At 39.0% G+C, this 20,604-nt stretch overlaps 1 pseudogene; it reads right to left on the minus strand.

Annotated features, from left to right (window-relative positions):
• Positions 1-2,310: 2,310 nt before the first annotated feature.
• Positions 2,311-19,133, minus strand: LOC129099112 (myosin heavy chain, skeletal muscle, adult-like; annotated as a pseudogene).
• Between the last annotated feature and the right edge of the window lie 1,471 nt (positions 19,134-20,604).

Here is a 20,604-nt window from a genome sequence, read left to right on the forward strand (position 1 = left end):
CTCGGCTTGTTCGTGTGTAGAAACACATGACGACAGCTTTGTTACCACATTTAGAATAAGCAGAGGGGAGCGTCTGTAACTTGAGTTCTCATCATATTAGGGGGAGCAAGTGTGAACAGCAGGTTGTCATCTTAAAAATTCATCAAATCATCTCTTAATATCCAGAAATAAGACAGAGTGTATGTAGGCTCTGTAACAAGGAGAATTATAGCAATACAATTAACAGCATCCTATTTATATGGGAGTAAATTCCTCATGTATGCCTAGCATGTTTCTTTTACCAACTGGTGAAGACCAAGTAATTATTTTTATATTTGATATGATAGATGAGGTGTTTTTCTTGAATATATATCATTTTAAATTTGATAAGAACTTTGCTGTTTGTGCTGCTTGTAGTAAGTCCATAAAATAAAAGGTGTTAGTTCGTTAATTTTCGAGAGTATTTGTGACTTTTTCATAAAGTCCAATGCCATTTTTTAATGGTTTATCTAACATATGAAGTGGTATTATCTAAAAATAAATGAACATTTAATCCTTTATCTGAAAAATCCAAAATGATCACATTTGCATATACATGGTTTTAACTTGACATTTACACTTTAACAAAGTAGAAAGACCCTTTATACTCTTTTAGAGCCTACTTTTTAGGCTGACATAAGTTCACCTAACATAAGTTCTCATTTATACATCGTCTTTCTTGTCCAATTTAACAAATAAGCGAGTTCATTAAATCAATCTCTGATCAAATACTGTTACATGCTTGATCTCCATACGAGTCAGAAGCTACAGAGGGCAGTTTCTGCTACTCTGCTATTAATCTGGTGTTACTTCTTATAGATCATTCGATTTTAGCAACTGCATTATTTATGTGGCATAAACTCAATTACTAAGATGTTGAAACCTGAAAATTATTATTTAATTTAGTAAACAGTAGAAAGTGGGGGACTTAGCTTTGGCTAATGCTATCTCACCAGCTGGCTTCACCTAGCTGGAGTGAGGTTGCTTCAGTTAGGGTAATTGGTTTGGGTTATAGGTTTATCTATGATATCTAGCTCTGGCATATTTTTGATTGTTCCTTGTTTTTAAAACTACACATTTCTGTAGCAAATATTAAATAGGTGTAAAAAATCCACTTGAGTCAAAGGCTGCAAAGATGCCAGTTGCTGCTCTGCTTGTTTTGTGTCCTGTTTGTGCACTGTTCTGTCTATATATGTGTGTTTGTCCCTTCCCGTCTACTTAGTGTCCTGTTAAAACAACAACCTGTCACCTCCTCAAGAACCAGCCGTACTTTCTCCCCTCTTGGAGGTTACCTTCAGCTCCTCAATGCGTAAGCCTCCCCTGCTCAAAGTCACTCGTGAACCGCAGTAACTCTAAACCATGAACATACCAGCTGCTGCTGATTACTGCACCGATGACAGGAGTGGGAAAACGCGGATTTTGACGCGGTCCATTTTAAACTCACTGCTTTTCTTCAATGCATAAATATCAGCCCTGTGTTATTCTGCTATTTATTTTATCTTATGGTTTTCTGCTGAAGCTTTGAGTTGATGCCAATGTTTTTACTACAGTTGAACTACTACAGAATTGGTGGATGAAGGAGCACATTAAATTAAACAGTGTGATAGTGGCATTGTAGTGTATCAAGCTTATTTAACGCAATCATTTTTCTGCATTTAAGCGACTGTGACTCGGTTGTGGGTCTGTATTCTTAAAACTAACTGCACATAGAAACATTTTATAACTTCTGTTTAACAACTACATATTTGATTAGGGATCATAGATGTCAGTTTCCGGAAAAGTAGTTGTAATTTTTGTTGTTAGTCGATTTAAAAAAAAAAAAAAAAAAAAAAAAAGGCACTTCAGGATTCAGGATGAAAATGTGCTTCGACATAAAAAACTTCAGATATTTTGTTTTTATTGGTTCAAAAGACAAAAAAAAAAATGCTTAAGGCATAATGTTGAATGTGGATCAAGTGTCTCCATCTTTTGGAGATCTGTTTTTAGTGCAGGTACCAAGAAAAAAATCTCAGAAATCAAAGATAAATGTTTCTCTTTATTGAGCTTTTTACACACAAAACTGTGATTTTTCTTAAAAGAATGTGAGTGTCTGTGCATTGTTGTCACTTTTATTGATTAAATATGTTTTTATGTGATGGTTTTCAGACTGGAGGGAATATTAATTTATCAACATTATTTATATCCCATGTAGTTCAGATACATTTCACAGTGCTTAACAGGCACAATTACTTTTAGAAAGGCATTTTTTCTGTGTAAGAATGATTTTTTAGTATAATAGTAGACACACTATTCCTCTAACATGTCGAGCTTTCACTGTTAACTTTGCTCGGTCCTGACTGATCCCAGAGAGGAAACTATGTTTTGTGCATATTGATTTAACAACTCTGACTAGTCAGTATAGATATAGAGAAAAAGCTGTACGGCTCTATAGACGGCAAAGTCTGTCCACCACTCTGATTCAGACTGAAACATTTCAACAACTATTGTTGAGAAAACTCTGAAAAATGTAATTATGTCAATTCTTGTAGCGTAATATAGGCGTTCATGACAAAACCAACAGTTAAATATACTGAGGTGAGAATGAATCGCATGAAAAAATCTCAGTGCGTGAAGGCCTTAGCTGCAACATGCACAAAGCTAAGTAAAATGTTAAACATACATGGTTTTCACATAATTCTATTCCCCTTTACCCACAACGTCGCGGCTCTTTGCTCGTAATTTATTCAACTGTGATTCTGCGATGTCGGCTCGCTCCTCAGCCTCCTCCAGCTCATGTTGCACCTTCCGGGCTTTAGCCGAATGGATGCTGGTTTGTTCCTCCTGAAGCGTCACAGAAAAAAGCAATATAAGAAAGGATACACATGAAGTAAACATTTCACACTGTATTAATGTATTTATTTTTTTAAACTCACCGCCTCCTCTAACTGACACTTGTACGCTTTCACCTTCAGTTGCAGTTTGTTCACCAAATCCTGAAGCCTTGCCGCGCTCTTCTTTTCCTCCTCGCCCTAAAACATTCGAGTCGTCACTCTCACATTACATTTTTGCATATTTGAACTACAAATTAAACTCTCGGTTATATAATGGGATAAAACTATTACCTGATAAGTGAGCTCTTTAATTTTCCTCTCATATTTGCGAACACCTTTCATGGCCTCGCTGCTGCGTTTCTGCTCCGAATCCAATTCATTTTCCAGCTCACGCACCTTAAAAAAAACAACTCATTTTAAATCACTTTTCATTCTAATATTTCTCTCCACAGATTTGTTAGATTCATACCTTGTTCTCAAGTTTCTGGAGCTCTTTCTTCCCCCCCTTCAGAGCCAGCTGCTCGGCCTCATCCAGACGCTGCTGCAGGTCCTTCACCGTCACCTCCAGGTTCTTCTTCATCCTCTCCAGGTGAGCGCTGGTGTCCTGCTCCTTCTTCAGCTCCTCGGCCATCATGGCGGCCTGCGTGCAAACGTTAGCTCACTGTGAAATTTGAATCTGCATGACCTCATTTAGTTGACGCTCTGCAGTGGATTGGATGAAAGTGTGTGTGTGCGTGTTTTAGGGTATTTGACTCACATCCATGATGGCTTTTTTGGCCTTCTCATCGGCGTTTCTCGCCTCCTGGGCGGAGTCCTCCATCTCTGACTGCAGCTGAGCTAAATCAGACTCCATCTTCTTTTTCGTGTTCAGCAGGCTGGAGTTCTGATCATTTAAATAACATTTAGATTAATTAAAAGTGTTAGTAGTTCATAGCTACAGACAAGTGTTGATATTTTTTCACATATATGCATATTTATTTACAATTGCTGTTGAGAATACAAGATCATTTAGTTCCACTCTCTGGTAAGATTGTTCCCTCAGCTGCTGTTTTAGAAATGTTTGCTTTCTAATTGCGATACATAAAGAACATTTTGAATAATATACAGTATGTAGTTTCTAATAATTCCTTATCCACGTTTTTTACTTTGGTCAACACTTTTGAAAAGCACTCTTTAAATAAATCTGAGTTATTGGTGTAAATAACGTGGTTTTACCTAAAAAGGAAGGGGATGAAAAATACGAAAAATACCTAAAGCTATCCGGAAAAATTGTAAAAAGTACAATATTTACCTCTGAGATGTAGTAAAGTAAAAAGTACAATATTTACCTCTGAAATGTAGCAGAGTAAAAACTACAATATGTACCTCTGACATATAAAGTGGCATGAAATGGAAATACTTGAGTAATTGCACTTCGTGACATTCCTATCCTGCATTACTTGACCACAGCATGACCTTTACTATTGTGTCTCGTCCTTCCTGTCCTGTCCTAGTGTGTCTGTTACTTTAACCTTTGTCCTGTCCTTTCCTCCTGTAACGTCCTACATCTCGTCTCCTAACCTGAGAGTGCAGCAGCTGAATCCTCTCGCTGACGTCGATCAGCTCCTGCTCTGCCAGCTTGCGGCTCCTCTCCGACTGCTCCAGCGCCGCCCGGATCTCCTCGTTCTCGGCCGTCATCAGGTTGTGGCGTCGCTCCGTGATCGCCAGCTGTTCCCTGAGGTCCTCCTGACAGTGGAGCGCCTCGTCCAGGTGGACCTGGGCATCCTGGGACAAAATATACATATATCAGTCCAACGTTTTCATGTGAACTACTATTCTACGAGTGGTGCGTTCACAAACCTTCAACTGAGTCTGCAGGTTCCTCAGCTGCTTGGTGGACTCGGCCGCCTGGTGGTTGGCGTGACCCAGCTGGATCTCCATCTCGTTCAGGTCGCCCTCCATCTTCTTCTTTGTCCGGACGGCGTCGTTCCTGGCGCGCGTCTCGGTGTCCAGCGTGTTCTGCAGCATGTCCACGGTTCTCTGGTTGTTCCTCTTGAGCTGCTCGATTTCCTCATCTTTCTCCGACACTTTTCGGTCCACTTCGGACTGGATCTGATTCAGCTCCAGCTGAAGGTGCAGGATTTTGGCCTCTTGGTGCTCCAGGGATGACTACAGAGAAAACCCACTTGATTGTTGTTATTTTAATAAAAAGTCATCTTATAATGTCATTTAGGGACAAAAACACAAACCTCTACTTCCTCGAGAGCTGCCTGGGTTTCTCTCTTCTCCTGCTCAGCTTGCTTCGCAACTTTCTCCAGCTCGTGGATAGTTTTAGCAGATTGTCCAACTTGCTCTGTGATTTCTGTAATCTCCTCTGAAAATGTAAAGAAAAAAAACATATAATTGCGTTTTAAATAAAACAAACATCACCAAATTGGACGATGTGTTTTGCAGCTTACGCTGGAGGTTTTTATTCTCTCTTTTCATGGTCTCCAGATGATCCAGAGCCTCCTCGTAGGAATTCTTCAGCTTGAAGAGTTCTGTGCTGAGCACCCGAGACTCTCTCTGGGAAACTTCCAGATCTGATTGACTCTCCTCATATTTTTGTTTCCATTCAGCCAGAACCTAACAGAGGAGGACAACGGTGTGTAACCAAGGCGACTGCAAATGTTTCTGAAGAAGATTAAAAACAGAACATACCTTGTCAAAGTTCCTCTGTCTCTTGTCCAAGCTGGCGTTGGATGCGTTGGACCTTTCCAGCTCCACCATGAGATCCTCCACCTCCGCCTGCAGCCGCTGCTTGGTTTTATCCAGAGATGCACATTTGACGTTCGCTGCCTCCGTCATTTCCTCGGACTCCTGGAGCCTCTGGGCCAGCCTCTTCCTGTGAACAAAAACTGTGTTAAAGTGAGAGAAAAAAAACCTTTGTAGTAAAAAAAAAACACAGTTCTTACTTTGCCTCCTCCAGCTCCTCCGTGCGTTGGATGGCGTCCGTCTCATATTTGGTTCTCCACTGAGCCACCTCGCTGTTGGCCTTGGATAAACAGCGCTGCAGCTCGGCTTTGGCCTCCTGCTCCTCCTCGTACTGCTCTCTCAGCAGCTCGCAGTCATGACGAGACGACTGAAGATTGTGGGCCAGGGCGCTTCTTGCCTGGAGAAGTGAGAACATGCACAACAGTGGTTTATTGCCTTTATTAAAACTGTTTTAGCAACATGTGAAGATGTAGCTTAAAGGTTTGCAAGCATGTGAGAACGCTGGCAACGCAACACAGAATCCTGTCGCCGGTTTGACGCTGTTCCCTTGATTTTTAGTAGTTATAAAGCAAAGAAAAAGACGACAGCAGGCTGGTTAAACAGGGATGTAAAAACGTTTTCAATTTTAGAGGTTTCATGGAGAAGGAAAACCATTAAGCATTTATGTTTATATTTTATTATGGCCTTGGGATACACACATTTTGTCTAATGCTGCAAACACCAATTATTTTCATTATCGATTAACATGATTATTTTCTCAATTAATGGATTAATCTTTTGGTCTAAAATATTATATTAAAAAAAATAGTTACAAATTCCTAAAGCCCAATGTGACATCTTTAAATTGCTTGTTTTGTTCAATCAACAACCCAAAACCCAACGATATTAAGTTTTGTATCTTGTTAGACGAAGAAAAGTCTGCAGGGCATCTTTGTTGAGACAAAAATCTGAACTAACCCTGATACCAAAGCTGCAACTAACAATTTATTAATTTATTTAAGCAATAATCTGCCAATAATTGTCTCGAATCACCCTTTGATTTAAGCAAATTTTGCCTGTTAAGATCAAGATTAAGATGATGAATCAAAGGAAAGCATCAAATTCTCATTTTGGAGAAGCTGGAACCAGATAATGTTTTACTAAAATGTTTAATAAACTTTATGCACACTTATGGCCAGAATGATAATCATAATTATTTTGATTAATATTGAGATCCTCATTATTTATCAGGATTATTTATTGATTTTAGTTATACCATCCAAATTGTGCAGCTCTAGTTTGCAGATTCATTTTCTGTCAATCTAATTCTTAACATTTCCTTTGAAATCACAAGTTCCAAGCTGCTTCTCTGCAGAGTTCCTCAGTGAGGGTTTAAATCATTGTTTGAGGATGTAACAGACTGAACATCAGACTTAATTGTGTCCTTCAGACCTTTATTTCTTCGTCCAGACGTCTCTTCAACTCTTCGATTTGTTGACTCCCAACAGTTTTCACTCTGCTCAGCTGGGACAGTGTGATCTCTTTCTCCTCCAGCAGACGGGAGAGCTCACCTGTTCACATAAAGATGGTGAATATTTTTGTGTATTTATATGTATATTGAAATGGGTCGTATGTGTGTTCATGTACTTGTCTGCACTTGTTTTGGAATCACTTTTCAACACAATAAAAAAAAAAAAAAAAATAAAGATGATGCAAACTAACTTATCTTAAATTCCTGTTATTCAATTTTTTTGCATTCAGAAACGTACCGTTTTCTGTTTGTTGACGGGCACAGAGTGTGGTGTAATCGCTGAGGGACCTCTGAGCTTCATCTGCTTTGGTTTTATATTCATTCATTTGATCTTCAAGGCTCCGGCACAGTTTCTCCAGATTAGCCTGAAACATTAAGCATCGTTAACCACGGATTCAAGGATTCAAGGATCATTTATTGTCATTATGCAACACAGGGGTGCACAACAAAATTCAGTTGTAGCCCATTTGTAACACAACAAACACATGACAAACAAAACAAAAACAGTAGTACATTCCGGCAGTGCATTTTTTTTTAATATACATCATAAGGAATATAAACAGCAGCAACTAAAACAATTATCTGGGCAGATAATATGGCCAACATCTTCAAATAAAAAATTCAACATGAGGAAAAGAAACATTATCCATCAACTTTGACTGTGTTTGAGCACCGAGCATCATGATGTAAACACAGAGTCCGCCTCCTAACAGCAACACATTGTTCATCAACTTTGACTGTGTTTGAGCACCAAGCATCATGATGTAAACACAGAGTCCGCCTCCTCTTGTCCCACCAGAGTCACGAGCAAAAGATAACAAGAAAACCTGGTTCGTCAACTTTGACTGTGTTTGAGCACCAAGCATCATGATGTAAACACAGAGTCCGCCTCCTAACAACTAAACATTGTTCACCATGCCCTCTCTGTCTCTTACCTTGCTCTTCAGGACGCTCTCCGTGTTGCTGACCATGTCGTCGATTTCCATCTTCAGCTCACTTTTCTCCTTCTCCAGCTTCTGCTTGACCCTCTGAAGGTTGTCTATCTGGTCTCCGAGCTCAGCAACGCCGTCGGCCTGCTTCTTGCGCAGAGCCGCGGCGATGGATTCGTGCTGCAGCGTGGACTCCTCCAGGTCCCGACGAAGGCGCTGGAACTCGGCGTCGCGCTTCTTGTTGATCTCGGCCTGAGCGACGGTGGCTCCTCCGGCCTCCTCCAGACGCTCGCTGATCTCGTCCAGCTCTCTGGAGAGGTCACACCGCTGCTTCTCCACTTTGGCTCGAGCCGAGCGCTCGGACTCGATCTCCTCCTCCAGCTCTTCGGTGCGAGCCTAGAGTAAGATTGTAAAATGTTTAAATGTAAATTCAAAGGATGATAAAGAAACTGTAGTAAAATAAGTCCACTATGGTTTTACCTGAAGCTCTTTAATCTTCTTCTGTAGTTGAGTGTTGAGGACTTGCTCGTCATCGATTTTACACTGCAGGCTGCTGATTTCAAAGTCCTTTCTAGAAACGATTTGTAAAGATAAACATTTACATTGTTTTTTTATTAGCGCCAGGAGATCATGTTTTTGGTCGTGTGTAAGTGTGCATCTCTGCGTCCGTCTGTCCACTGCTAATCTCTCATACTGCTGGATCCATCAGCCTCATATTTTTTGTGCTCATTTATGACAATGTGCTCAAGAACTTCTTGTGGTCGCGGTGATTCACACTTTTTGAAAAACAAATTTTATTGACTGTTTTATATTGTTATTGACTGCTGATTTCGCACTCCGATCAACAACGGCTTCAGTTTGCTCATTACAAACATAGCTGCTGGAGATTTGCACACTACTGAGTGCACTTTAGTTTTTTTTACAATTGAACTGCTGAAAATGCAAGTTTTTAGAGTTTTTTTCACCAACAACTTAGAAGGTACAGTTCAACATTTTGGGAAATTACACTGATTCGCTTTATTGCTGATGAGAAGATTGATTTTCACATCAAACTGTCCGACAGAAACCGAGCGTACTTACTTAACACACTTAAATCTTCATTGGTAATAATTAAACTTAATTGTATCCATAGACATTAAGCGGAAATGAATCATTAGACTAACAACTTACTTTTTCAGTCTCTCCTCCATTTGCTGCCTTTCGTTCTCCAGGTCCATGATGGTTTCCTGCGATAGCTTCAGATCCCCCTCCAGCTTCCTTCTGGATCTCTCCAAGTCTGTGGTCACCTTCTTCTCCTGCTCCAGTGAGCCCTCCAGCTGCAGGGGACCAGTTCAAAAACCAGTACGTCAACCAGTAAAACAAGGAAACCAAACCAGGGAACATTATGCAAATTTACCCTGACCATCCAATTAAAAGAGAACTATTACTTACGTCATCAACCTGCTGCTCCAGCTTGATTTTGGTCTTCATCAGAGAGTTCACTTTGTCCTCCTCGGCCTGCAGGTCATCTAACGTCCGTTGGTGCACCTCCTGCAAAGCTTTGATCTCCTTTGAGGACTTCAGCAGTTTCTCCTCCAGAGTCGTGAGCTCCTCTACCAAGTTCTTCACCTACGGAGAGAATCATTCCAAACAGGTTAAGTTATGCAACTTTATACTTCTATTCCACTACATCTTTGACTTGTACTGGAGTATTTTCACAGGGTGGTATAAGCACTTTTACACTGAATACTTCCTTCACCTTATTCTCTGTGGCGTATTTCTCCTTCTCCACTTTGGCGATGGTGAGTTCCAGGTCGTCGATGTCCCTCTTGAGCTCCGAACATTCGTCCTCCAGCTTCCTCTTCTTCGAGGTGATCTCGGCGTTGATCTCCTCCTCTTCCTCCATCCTTTCGGAGAACTCTTTGACTTTGGCCTCCAGGTGGATCTTGCTCTTTATCAGGCCTTCGCACCTTTCCTCGGCATCGCACAGGTTCTCCCTCTCCTGGAGAGCAGGGGCACAATGGTGCATTAGAGGAGTGGAGTTAAAGGGAAGAGATGATGGTCGTTCATCTTGATAATTAATGCAGCTTTATTATTAACTCTCTGAACCCCAAGACGCGCCGGCAAGATTGAAAAGCATGTTCTCTTCAAACAATCGCCAAAACTGCACCGTTTATCACAGCCAGAAGCTGTAAAAAAACGTCAATATCATCAGATTTTCATCTTTTCGACGGTCATCGAACACATCATGTGTGTCTTCATAATTATTAATATTTATTATATTTCTCTCCTTTTTGTAGTGTTATCATCTCGTTGAGTTTGGTGTAACACCTCTATGTTCCTATTGATATTTTACTTTAACTTTCCTGTATTTTGCTCCTGCCATAACTAATTTCCCTGCAGAGATCAATGACACTTCCTCTTATCTCCCATTATTATTGATTATGTAGTTAAATATACATAAAGAAAACTCTTTTCCCTCCTGATCTCTTTATCCGACAGAATGAAATCAATACAAACAGACCACTTTGTTGTTGTTTACGTACCGCTTGGATTTGAAGGTAAAGGTCATTCTTCTCCTGGAGGAGCATCACCATTTTCTCCTCCAGCTCCTTCCTCCTGGCTTGCGACTTTGCAAACTCCTCTTTGAGTCGTGAGAACTCCTCTTTTATGTTCTGCATCTCCTTCTCGGCCTCCGCACTGCGTAGCAGAGGCTTTATCTTGAAGAAGAGTCTCATCCAAGGCCAGTTCTTCACATTCATGAAGGAGCGGATGTTGTACTGGATGATGAAAATGGATTCTCTATGGAGGGTAAAAGCAAAATAGAAGAGACTATTGACAGGATTCTACTATACTTTGAATGACCTTTCTGTAAAATAATACTGAAAGAAAAGTGGAAATAAAAAGACAAATAATAAAATATTGTAAATAAATTTGAGCATTTCCTAATTTTATATTTATGCATATATATATGTATTTTTTTAACACAGGACAGGACAGCTTGGCTCTAACGAATAGGGTAAAGAATAGGAATAAAGGGATAAAAATAAATCAAAGATATTATATCAAAATATATTTAAAAAAAAAAAATATATATATATATATATATATATATATATTAAAATATATAAATTGACAAATAAATGTGAAAATAAAGGAAAAAGCTTATAATTATAATTTCCCATTTTGATATATTCAATTATATTTCCACACTAATTTAAGATGATCATCAAAGTCAGTAGGATTCATCCTGAGAAGAACATTAATGTTTGTAGAAAATATCGTGTCAATCCATCAAATAGTTGTTGAGATATTTCAATCTGGACCTAAATTGTGGACCAACCGACCGATATGGCTAAAACTACTTATTTCATGGAAAGTGCAGCAGATTTTCCACTACTAATAGACTTCAAATAAATAAAAAATGAGATACAAGTTATAAGTTATATTACTGTAAAGTTGTTAGGTTCAACAGACCTTTTCTTCATCATCTCTTTGAGCCGTTGCCGTGTGACGTAACCCCTGGAAACGGCCTGAATACGAGTCATCAGAACAGCCAGACGTTCATCCCTCATCTCCTCCAGCACACCCAGCAGGCCGGCTTTGAAAAACACCTGTATGTTGTGAAGACACAACGTTTTAATGGAAAGGGAGTTAATATAATTTCAGTATTTTTTTTCTGATTCTTTTTGAATGAAATAATGTCTGTGATAAAATCAACAGCTGATGAATTAATGAGTTAATTCAGTTTATTTACGTGTCACTTAATGGAACAATTCAACTTTCAGTGGTGGAAGAAGTACCAACATCCCTTTAATAAAAGTAGTAATACCTCAAGTGTAAAATATACTCTGGTAAAAGTCATGCTTTCATTACATTACTTTTGCAAAAGTACAAATGTATTAGCACCAAAATATAATTAAAGTAAAAAAAGTAAAAGTACTTATCCTGCAGAATGACACATTCAATTATTGATGCATTAATATGTTCTTCCCTTTGATGTTGCAGCTGGTAAATGTTGCAATATGCTATAACTTTAAATACGGCTGTGTAACTTAATCTGTGATAATACATCATAATCCATTAATTATTTATATTTTGAATAAATAATCTGTATCTGCAAAGGAGCTAATGTTGTCAAATAAATGTAGTAGTAGTAGTAAAAATAAAGTATTTGCTTCCAAAATGTAGTGGAGTAGAAGAATAAAGTAGTATTACATTAAAGTTAAGTAGTAGTACCTCACATTATACATTTCAACATTGTCACAGTATATGTTTTCACAGTTTTACTTTAAGTAGCTGGACTCTGTGATAAAACATATTCAAAGTGGCTGCTGCTATTTTAATGATTTAATGAATACTAAGTAACAATACGTTCACAGATACCTAGGACGTCAGCTGTTTTGTGAGAAAATACCTTTGTGTATCCGAATCGATACTGAGCATGGTCCACGTCGATGGAGGAGAGCAGTTTCTCTGAAGCCTTCTTGCTGTCGATAAACTGCCCCTCTGGGATCGCACTGGCGTTCAGGATCCTGTATCTGTCACAGAGAGAGTTGATGTTCAAACGTGGTGAGTTTTGTGTGTTTTGTGGTGTAACAACACAAATATAGTGGGTTGTTGTTTGTTTACCTCTGTTTGAAATCCCCGTAGAGGATCCTGCTGGGGAATCCCTTTCTGCAAATCCGGATCCCTTCCAGCACGCCGTTACAACGCAGCTGGTGAAGAACCAGATGGTGATCCATGACCCCTACGTGGAGATTACAGTTTGGTTAAAGGAAGAGTTCGACACATGTTAAAGTAACTTCAATCAGTTTTTTTATGTTTTTAGTTCGGTTTGTTTGTCAGCAGGATGAAAGAAAAACTACTTTTCTTGAATATTGGTGGAATATTAAACCTGACGCTTCAGATGGTTTGTTACCCAGAAACATCTGAGGAGTCGTCATTGGAAAATGTTTGGATAAAAGGGCACGCACTATCAAAAAATACTTTTGTGGATTTGCAGTTGATTGGCTGAACCATCTGTCAATCAAACTCTTATCTAAAGCCGGTCGGGTAGAAGAGCGAAAACGGATCGAGAAAAGCCTTCAGAGTCGTTCTTTGCTCTGCTTTCATTGAATAAATACTCAGAAATACACATGTACTTGACCTGGTTCAGAATGACAATCTCCAGGCTAAATCGCTACAAAAATAGATATATACCATCGTCCATTTAAATATTAAACAAGTAGTATAGTATAAATTATGTTTTATTGGGGACTAAGATCAATTGACTTGATCATCTATTATGTTGTTTTATTATTTTAAACTATTGTCTTTTATTACCTTCTATTTTTTTAAAGTCAACATGTGTTTTTCAGCATCTTTATCCATGAGTGTGTGTGATGTTTCAGGTTAGCCGATGTAAAGAGTGGTATCGATGAATCTTCTTTCTTTAGCTTAAGTATAAAAATATTTCTTCTCACCTGGTGTTTTGGTTTCGTTCGGGATGATGCATCTTACAAAGTGTGGATGTGTGGACCGGAGGTTGGACATCAGTTTATTCAGGTTCTCCTGCAGGAGATGAACAGATTATAGTCGCTTCACATGCAATTAGTCTTCAGATACATTTAAAGGTATGGTGTTGTGTTTTTAATACGAGTTGGCATAAGTTACAGTTAGAGTCATTGCTGCTCAGTTTATCTGGCAGGTCATTGTTTATTCAGCACCATAATATGTGACAAAGGTTCCTCTGTTTCCTCCAACACATCTTGGATCAACAAAGATGTTTTCTGCAGTAAAAAGGTTAAATCTGTTCATGTTGTTATTTCTTCAAATGCATTAGAGCTGTAGGTACGATCTAACGAGGGACAGTGATGTCATGTTGTCTGTTTCTTTCTTGATTTACAGTTTAAATAACTTAGTTAGTTTTGGGATTTTAAAAGGCATATATATATATATATATATATATATATATATATATATATATATATATATATATATATATATATATATGTTAAAATGTGTGTGCTTTAATGTCTTGATTTAAGAAAAGAAAAGTGAAGATATATATATTAAAGCTAGCTAACTGTTTTTACATGAAAAAGCATTTTAACATAAAATATAAATAAATAACAAAATGGAATAATATCCAAAATAATAAAATAATCTTGGCAACACAAAAGAAAACCATCAAAGAAATTCCTTCAGCTTCGATCTTATTATTGATTATTACCCTGAAAAGTGCAGAAACCGTCTGGAAAGAAGAGCCCTTTTTCTTGGCACTTCTCTTACTTCCACCAGCAGCTACAGAAACACAAAAGAAAAGCAACATAACTAATATAATAAACTATATAGTTTGATAAAATCTCATTGTAATGCATCATTAAAAGTGAACTGACCGTCAGCTGTGGAGTAGGTGGCGAAGAGCTGAGAGAGCAGCTTCAGGGAGGCTTTCTGGTAGAGCTGCACCACGGTGTCGTTGAGCGGGTCTTTGTTCTTCTCCAGCCAGCCGCTGAGGTTGTAGTCCACGGTGCCGGCGTAGTGCATGAGAGAGAAGTGGGCCTCGGCCTTTCCTTTGGACGGCTTGGGCTTCTGGAAGATGCTGTTCTTCCCCAGGTGTTGGTCGTACAGCTTGTTCTTGAAGGAGCCGTCCGTCGCCTTCGGAAACATGCACTCCTCTTCCAGAATGGAGAAAATGCCCATCGGCTGCAGGACAGAAAGAATAAAAGTGTTGGAATGCGTGTCTATTGTTTGATGTAAATATTTGTGTTCATAAAAAGATGATGCACCTTTTCAATGAGCTCGATGCAGGCTGCCAGGTCCATGCCGAAGTCGATGAACTCCCACACGATCCCCTCTTTCTTGTACTCTTCTTGCTCCAACACGAACATGTGGTGGTTGAAAAACTGTTGCAGCTTCTCGTTGGTGAAGTTGATGCAGAGTTGCTCCAGGCTGTTCATCTGGATCAAACATTGATTAAATTAACATCGAGATTTTTAGAAAGAGGATTTGTTTTATTACGGTTATTTTAATCACCTCGAAAATCTCAAACCCGGCGATGTCCAGGACGCCGATGAAATGCTGTCTTGGGAGTTTGGTGTCGAGCTGCTGGTTGATCCTGGTGACCATCCACAGGAACAGCTTCTCATAGACGGCCTTAGACAGAGCGCCCATGGCATTGTTCACCTATAATCGGTGAGGGAGGAAGTCTTAAGATACTTTACTACAGTAAAAATACTAATAGTGCACTCTGAAAATACTCCACTACAATTAAAAGTCCTGCATTTAAAAAATAATCACGTTAAAGTATGTACAAATGTACTTAAAGTTGTTTAAGTACGATAACATCTGATGTTTCTGGTTTTACCTGGACGAGAAGGAGATGAAAAACTGTCATCTATAACGTAACTAAAGCTGTCAGATAAATGTAGTAAAAACTCATAATCAAAAATCATATTTACTACAAAAGTAGCATAAAATGGAAGCAAAGTACAAGTACTTCAAAACTGTAGGTACAGTACTGAAAGCTACCACAAGAAACTTTCATTTCGTGTTGGTTTTGGCGTAATCTTTTAATGTTTATTTACATTAAGACTGAACATGCTTATCACACATATTCAGAAGTAGAAACTGTACCTGCTGAGGAGTCTGACCTTTGGTGACGTACTCATTCCCAACCTTCACTCGGGGATAACAGAGCGCTTTCAGCAGGTCTGCAGAGTTCATCCCCATGAGGTAAGCCACTTTGTCCGCCACTGAGAGACAGAAAACACACATCCAGTGTATGTTTAAGCATTATGTTGCCATAGTGAAGCCATAACTTGGTGTAAATTTGCCTCAGACGTCTCACCCTCGGTGCCATCGGGCTCCGCCTGCTCCTCCCGCTGCTTCTGCTTGAACTTCATGTTCCCATAATGCATCACGGCGCCGGTCAGCTTATAGATGCCGACCTTCTCCTCCGTGTTGAACCCCAGGATGTCGATGGCTCTCTGAGGAACAGACGCACATGTTGAAGCATCATGTTTAGCGTTTTTTTGTCTTAGTTTTGCAACAGTACATAATATTATTTTTTTCCTCATTATCTTTATGTGTCAACAAACCCTCCCTCCACTCAAATTATATACAAAATACTACTAATAAAAATAATAATAGTAGTGAGTATATTAAAAATAATTAAGATTAAAAAGAACAATAGCAATTTTCATAATAATAGATAATCATTATAGAATAGAATTGCATATTGTTGTCTCTCACACACACACACAAGTATGTATGTGGTTATAAATAACCACATACATACTTAAGTGTAAAGTATACACAAGTGTTTCCCAAAAGTATTTCAGTACTCCAAAACACTACCCTAGTGGTACTTTGGAGTAATGTCTCACCCTGCAGGGGGTACTTGGGGGTACAAGAGATTTCTTTAACATTTAACAAAGTAAAATAAATGCCAGTCATGTATAATTCCTAAAATAAGTATACTTTGAAAATTAAAAAACGGAATTTGGTACCTCCCTCCTCATACACTAGAATCTAATATGTCAAGTTCACCCCTGGCCATTATACAATATTCAACAAAGTAAATTAAAAATAAAATTGAAGTGGAATTTGATCTATAAACATGTGTACTCACATCGGTGGCCATCAGCTCCTCGGTGTCGTTGATGCTCAGCACACTGATCTCCCCCTGGCTGATGAAAGGGTAGTCGTACGGGTTGGTGGTGATCAGCATCATTTCTGAAACGAAACAATAAAAGTATTGATTTCTCTGTTCAGGGTCGGCAGATACAGTGTGAAGGAGCAGCATCTGATCACAACTGGTTAAAAAGTACATATTCACCTATTAAATCAGGCTTCTTGTTTGACAAGATCTGATAGAAGATGTGATAACTCCTCTCCGCCGGCAGCTGGAAGGTCACTCTGGATTTTTCCAAAAGGTCTAAGGAAAATAAATAAGTACAAACAGATTTTAATATTTATAGCAGTGAATATGTCAGATAATATATATAAATAGCAGTGGAATATCGATGACACTGATGTGAGCAAACTTACATGTTTCAATATCAGCTGATGCCAACTTCCCCTTTGTTCCAAAGTGGATGCGGATGAATTTTCCCTAAAAACAGATATCAAATTATTATAAAGGTTAAAAAAATAAAATGAAATAAAATAAAATTAAATTAAATGCTCTGAGCTTCTGTATTAATCAAATTTGAACTTACAAATCTAGAGGAGTTGTCGTTCCTCACAGTCTTGGCGTTGCCGAAAGCCTCCAGCAGAGGGTTGGCCTGGATGATTTGATCCTCCAGATTCCCCTGTGAACTCAAATCATGAGTGAAAACCAGCAACACGGTTTATATCTAATCAATAAATGTCAGGATGTGAGATAAACGCTCTGAACCTGCATCTTGCTGGGAAGTTGTTCTTTCTTGCTCGAGTCTCCGAGTGATGCAATTGTTGCAAAGTACTGGATGACTCGCTTTGTGTTGACCGTTTTCCCGGCTCCAGATTCTCCGCTGACAGAAGAACAACTCGAGATGAGTGACAGGAAAATAATTGAGGATCTTTAGTTTCAACATCACAAGTGTCACTTACGTGATCAGGATGGACTGGTTCTCTCGATCTGTTAAAGGGAAAGAAACGGAATGATACTGGTGTAGTTCTTTTTTATTTGGGGCATCAATCTGTATTTATTTTTTATATATTTTCAGTTTTTTATTCCAACTTTGAATTGTAGTTATTTCATCATATTTTATCTAATTTAAGTTACACTTGGTGTAGTTTTAGTCAGGAATAAAATAATGTAAAAAGAAATGATCAAGTCGTACTGTTATGTGTCAAAAACATATATTTTTTATTATTTATTTAGTAATTATTAACAAATAATTATATTACATAATTATTAATATTTAAGTATTATAATCATTAGGTGCAACTTTATAAAAGCCATCCAAATAAGTTTCTGGATTATTTAAGTGTTACAAATATCTGGACCATAATGTAATGTCTCTTAAAGGTGTACAAATCATTTGGTAACCATTAACAAATAATTCATATCATTTTTAAATAATTACTAAATTGTATCACTTGTGGAAACATAAACTGTAAGAATAACATAAATAAATTGTCATTTAATCTTTTGTTAAAAGTAAAATAACTAAAGTTGAATTAACTATCAATTCACCATTTACTAACAATGGTAATTATAAAATGTCTGATGATATTTTATTTATCATTAGTGTGCACATGACGATAACAGAACCAGTTAGTCCGGTGCTGATGGTTGGACTGGACCTGTCAGCATGTACTGGTAGCCGCTGTCAGAGATGGCGAAGATGTGTGGGGGGGCCTCCTGACGTTTCTTCCCGCGGTACCCGGCCACCACCTCGGGGTTGTAGACCGGAAGCCACTTATATGGGTTCACGGTCACGCAGAAGAGCCCGGAGTAGGTCTGTGAATCAACGAGAGGAGGAGGGGCCAAAAAACACCAGGATGAAGAAATCATGACTTTAAGTACGACGCCATGTTTGATTGGAGGTTGTAGTTACATAGATCATCCAGGCGGCGTAGCGCTCCTTGAGGTTAAAGAGCACGGCCGGTTCGTGCAGGTGTGTCAGCAGGGCCATGTCCTCCAACTTGTCGAACTTCGGAGGGTTCATGGGGCGAATGTCGTCCAGGTGGACTATGACGAGCTGAGGAGGGAATTATAGTTTTTTATCTTTCGTTTAGTTTGTACGATTAAAAAAATATATCGCACATATCGCAGTGCAAGAAGAGGCGGAAAACTCACTGGGCTTATTTGAAGCCTTCACATATAATATAAAAACTTCACAATATTATAGAGAACACAAAATTAATATTCAAAATTATTTTAAACCAGATACGATATAAAAACAATAACAATACATTATCAAGAAAATGTAAAAATATACAATTCAAGGACATAATAAGAGATGTTTAAATGTCGACCCACCTTCCCGTCCTCTGTCTCCACGGTGACCTTGGCGCCATCTTGGTTTCTGATTTTCCCCTTCACGTACTCCTGCTTGGGGTCGGGCACAAAGATGGTCGTTTTGGCATCGAACGGCGTGTTCTGCGCCGCGATCCTCTCCCGCTCTGATTTGCGGAGGTACGGGCGGCCACCCCGAATATTTCCATCTCGGCATCGCTCATTTTTTAACCTGGCTGCATGAGCGGGAAAATAAAAATGCATTCAACATATATTTAAAACCAAACAGATATTGGTCAGAATTAAAGAAAATTGTGGCGTCGTACTCACCAGAATGCTGCAGAGCAAAATGAAGATTCCCGCTCTCTTCTGTTTCAGAAGAACAGGACAGACATCCCTCAACTGAACAAGACTTTAGCAGCTTTTATAAGTTCTCCCATCGCCTTCTTCTCCTATATTTGGAGATCAAGTATGTCCATTTTGTATTTGGAACCGGTCTATGTTTAGCTGTATTGTGTCACTTTTTTTCAACGGTTTCAATTGTAACCCCCTTCAGACTGTCCATTTAAAAAGCAATGAATGCTAAGGTCGGCAGCTTTAGGGGGCTTACGGTCCCGACATGGTGGGACTCATTTTCTGGGATCAGGGAAGATTAGGTCCGTTAGGGCGTCGTCTGTCTGGAGAGCCGAGCTGATGGCTGGGGTCTGTTTGGGGTTTTGGGTTGAAGGCAGCCGGGCAACATTTAGCACATTCCAGACGGATGGACGAGTCCGAGCTACATTGTGGAGATGCTATAGAGGCTATGCGTATTTATTAAGGTTATTTAAGTGGTTTTAGGGATTTTGTGCAGCCTCATTGGAGAATCTTTATCACGTTTGTCTATTGTCTTTGTTGTCTGCAAATCAAATCTGCCATAAGTAAAGTATCTGTTGAAGATCCCATCGTACGAACTAGTTATGATCGAGCGTTCCTCGGCCCAAACAAAAACTCTGTCATGCTGCATTATGGGAACTGTAGGATCGATTGCTTTTGAAACTTATCAATAAAAATCTGGATATCCTGGCCAATGCTTCATCGATTTTAGACCAATCTTTTAATTATCTGTCTCCAAACTTTATGGCAGTACATTTCTGGAGGAAAATATTTAATCTAACTTAGAAATACTACAAGAACATACTATAATATAAAGCCTTTAATTTCTCCTCTCTTTACCACTGCAATGCCTTACTATCAAGCCTCGATCCAACTACTGCATCTTATTTATCTTGCTTACAAAAATGTAAAACCTCCATGACGAACATCTACACATCCTTCCATACCTGACATCTCTGAGGCATTAAAATCAAATCGATTTTTTTTTCACTGTTGCTTGTTATGGCACTTTAAAAAGCACTTTCTCAACAGCTACACTAAAAACAACAAAAGGAATTATTTACTTTTGCACACAAAAAAACTTTCTAAATTCCTCCTCATAGCAGAGGAAATGATGTGGTATTCAGGAGGGGAAAGAGCTGTAGTATTGGTCTGGCAGTGCATCACAGACGCTCTAATTGGTGCTGATTTAATAGCCCCTTAATGTCACTTGAAGGTCTGGCAACAGCTGCGATTATAATTGGCTCCGGGCAGACGAGCGCGGCCCGAGCAGACAGACTTACAGCACGCCAACCGCCTCTGCCACCTCCCCACGCGACAACA

This window comes from Anoplopoma fimbria, chromosome 11 (assembly GCF_027596085.1).
Source record: "Anoplopoma fimbria isolate UVic2021 breed Golden Eagle Sablefish chromosome 11, Afim_UVic_2022, whole genome shotgun sequence".
In the NCBI taxonomy this organism is placed as follows: domain Eukaryota; kingdom Metazoa; phylum Chordata; class Actinopteri; order Perciformes; family Anoplopomatidae; genus Anoplopoma; species Anoplopoma fimbria.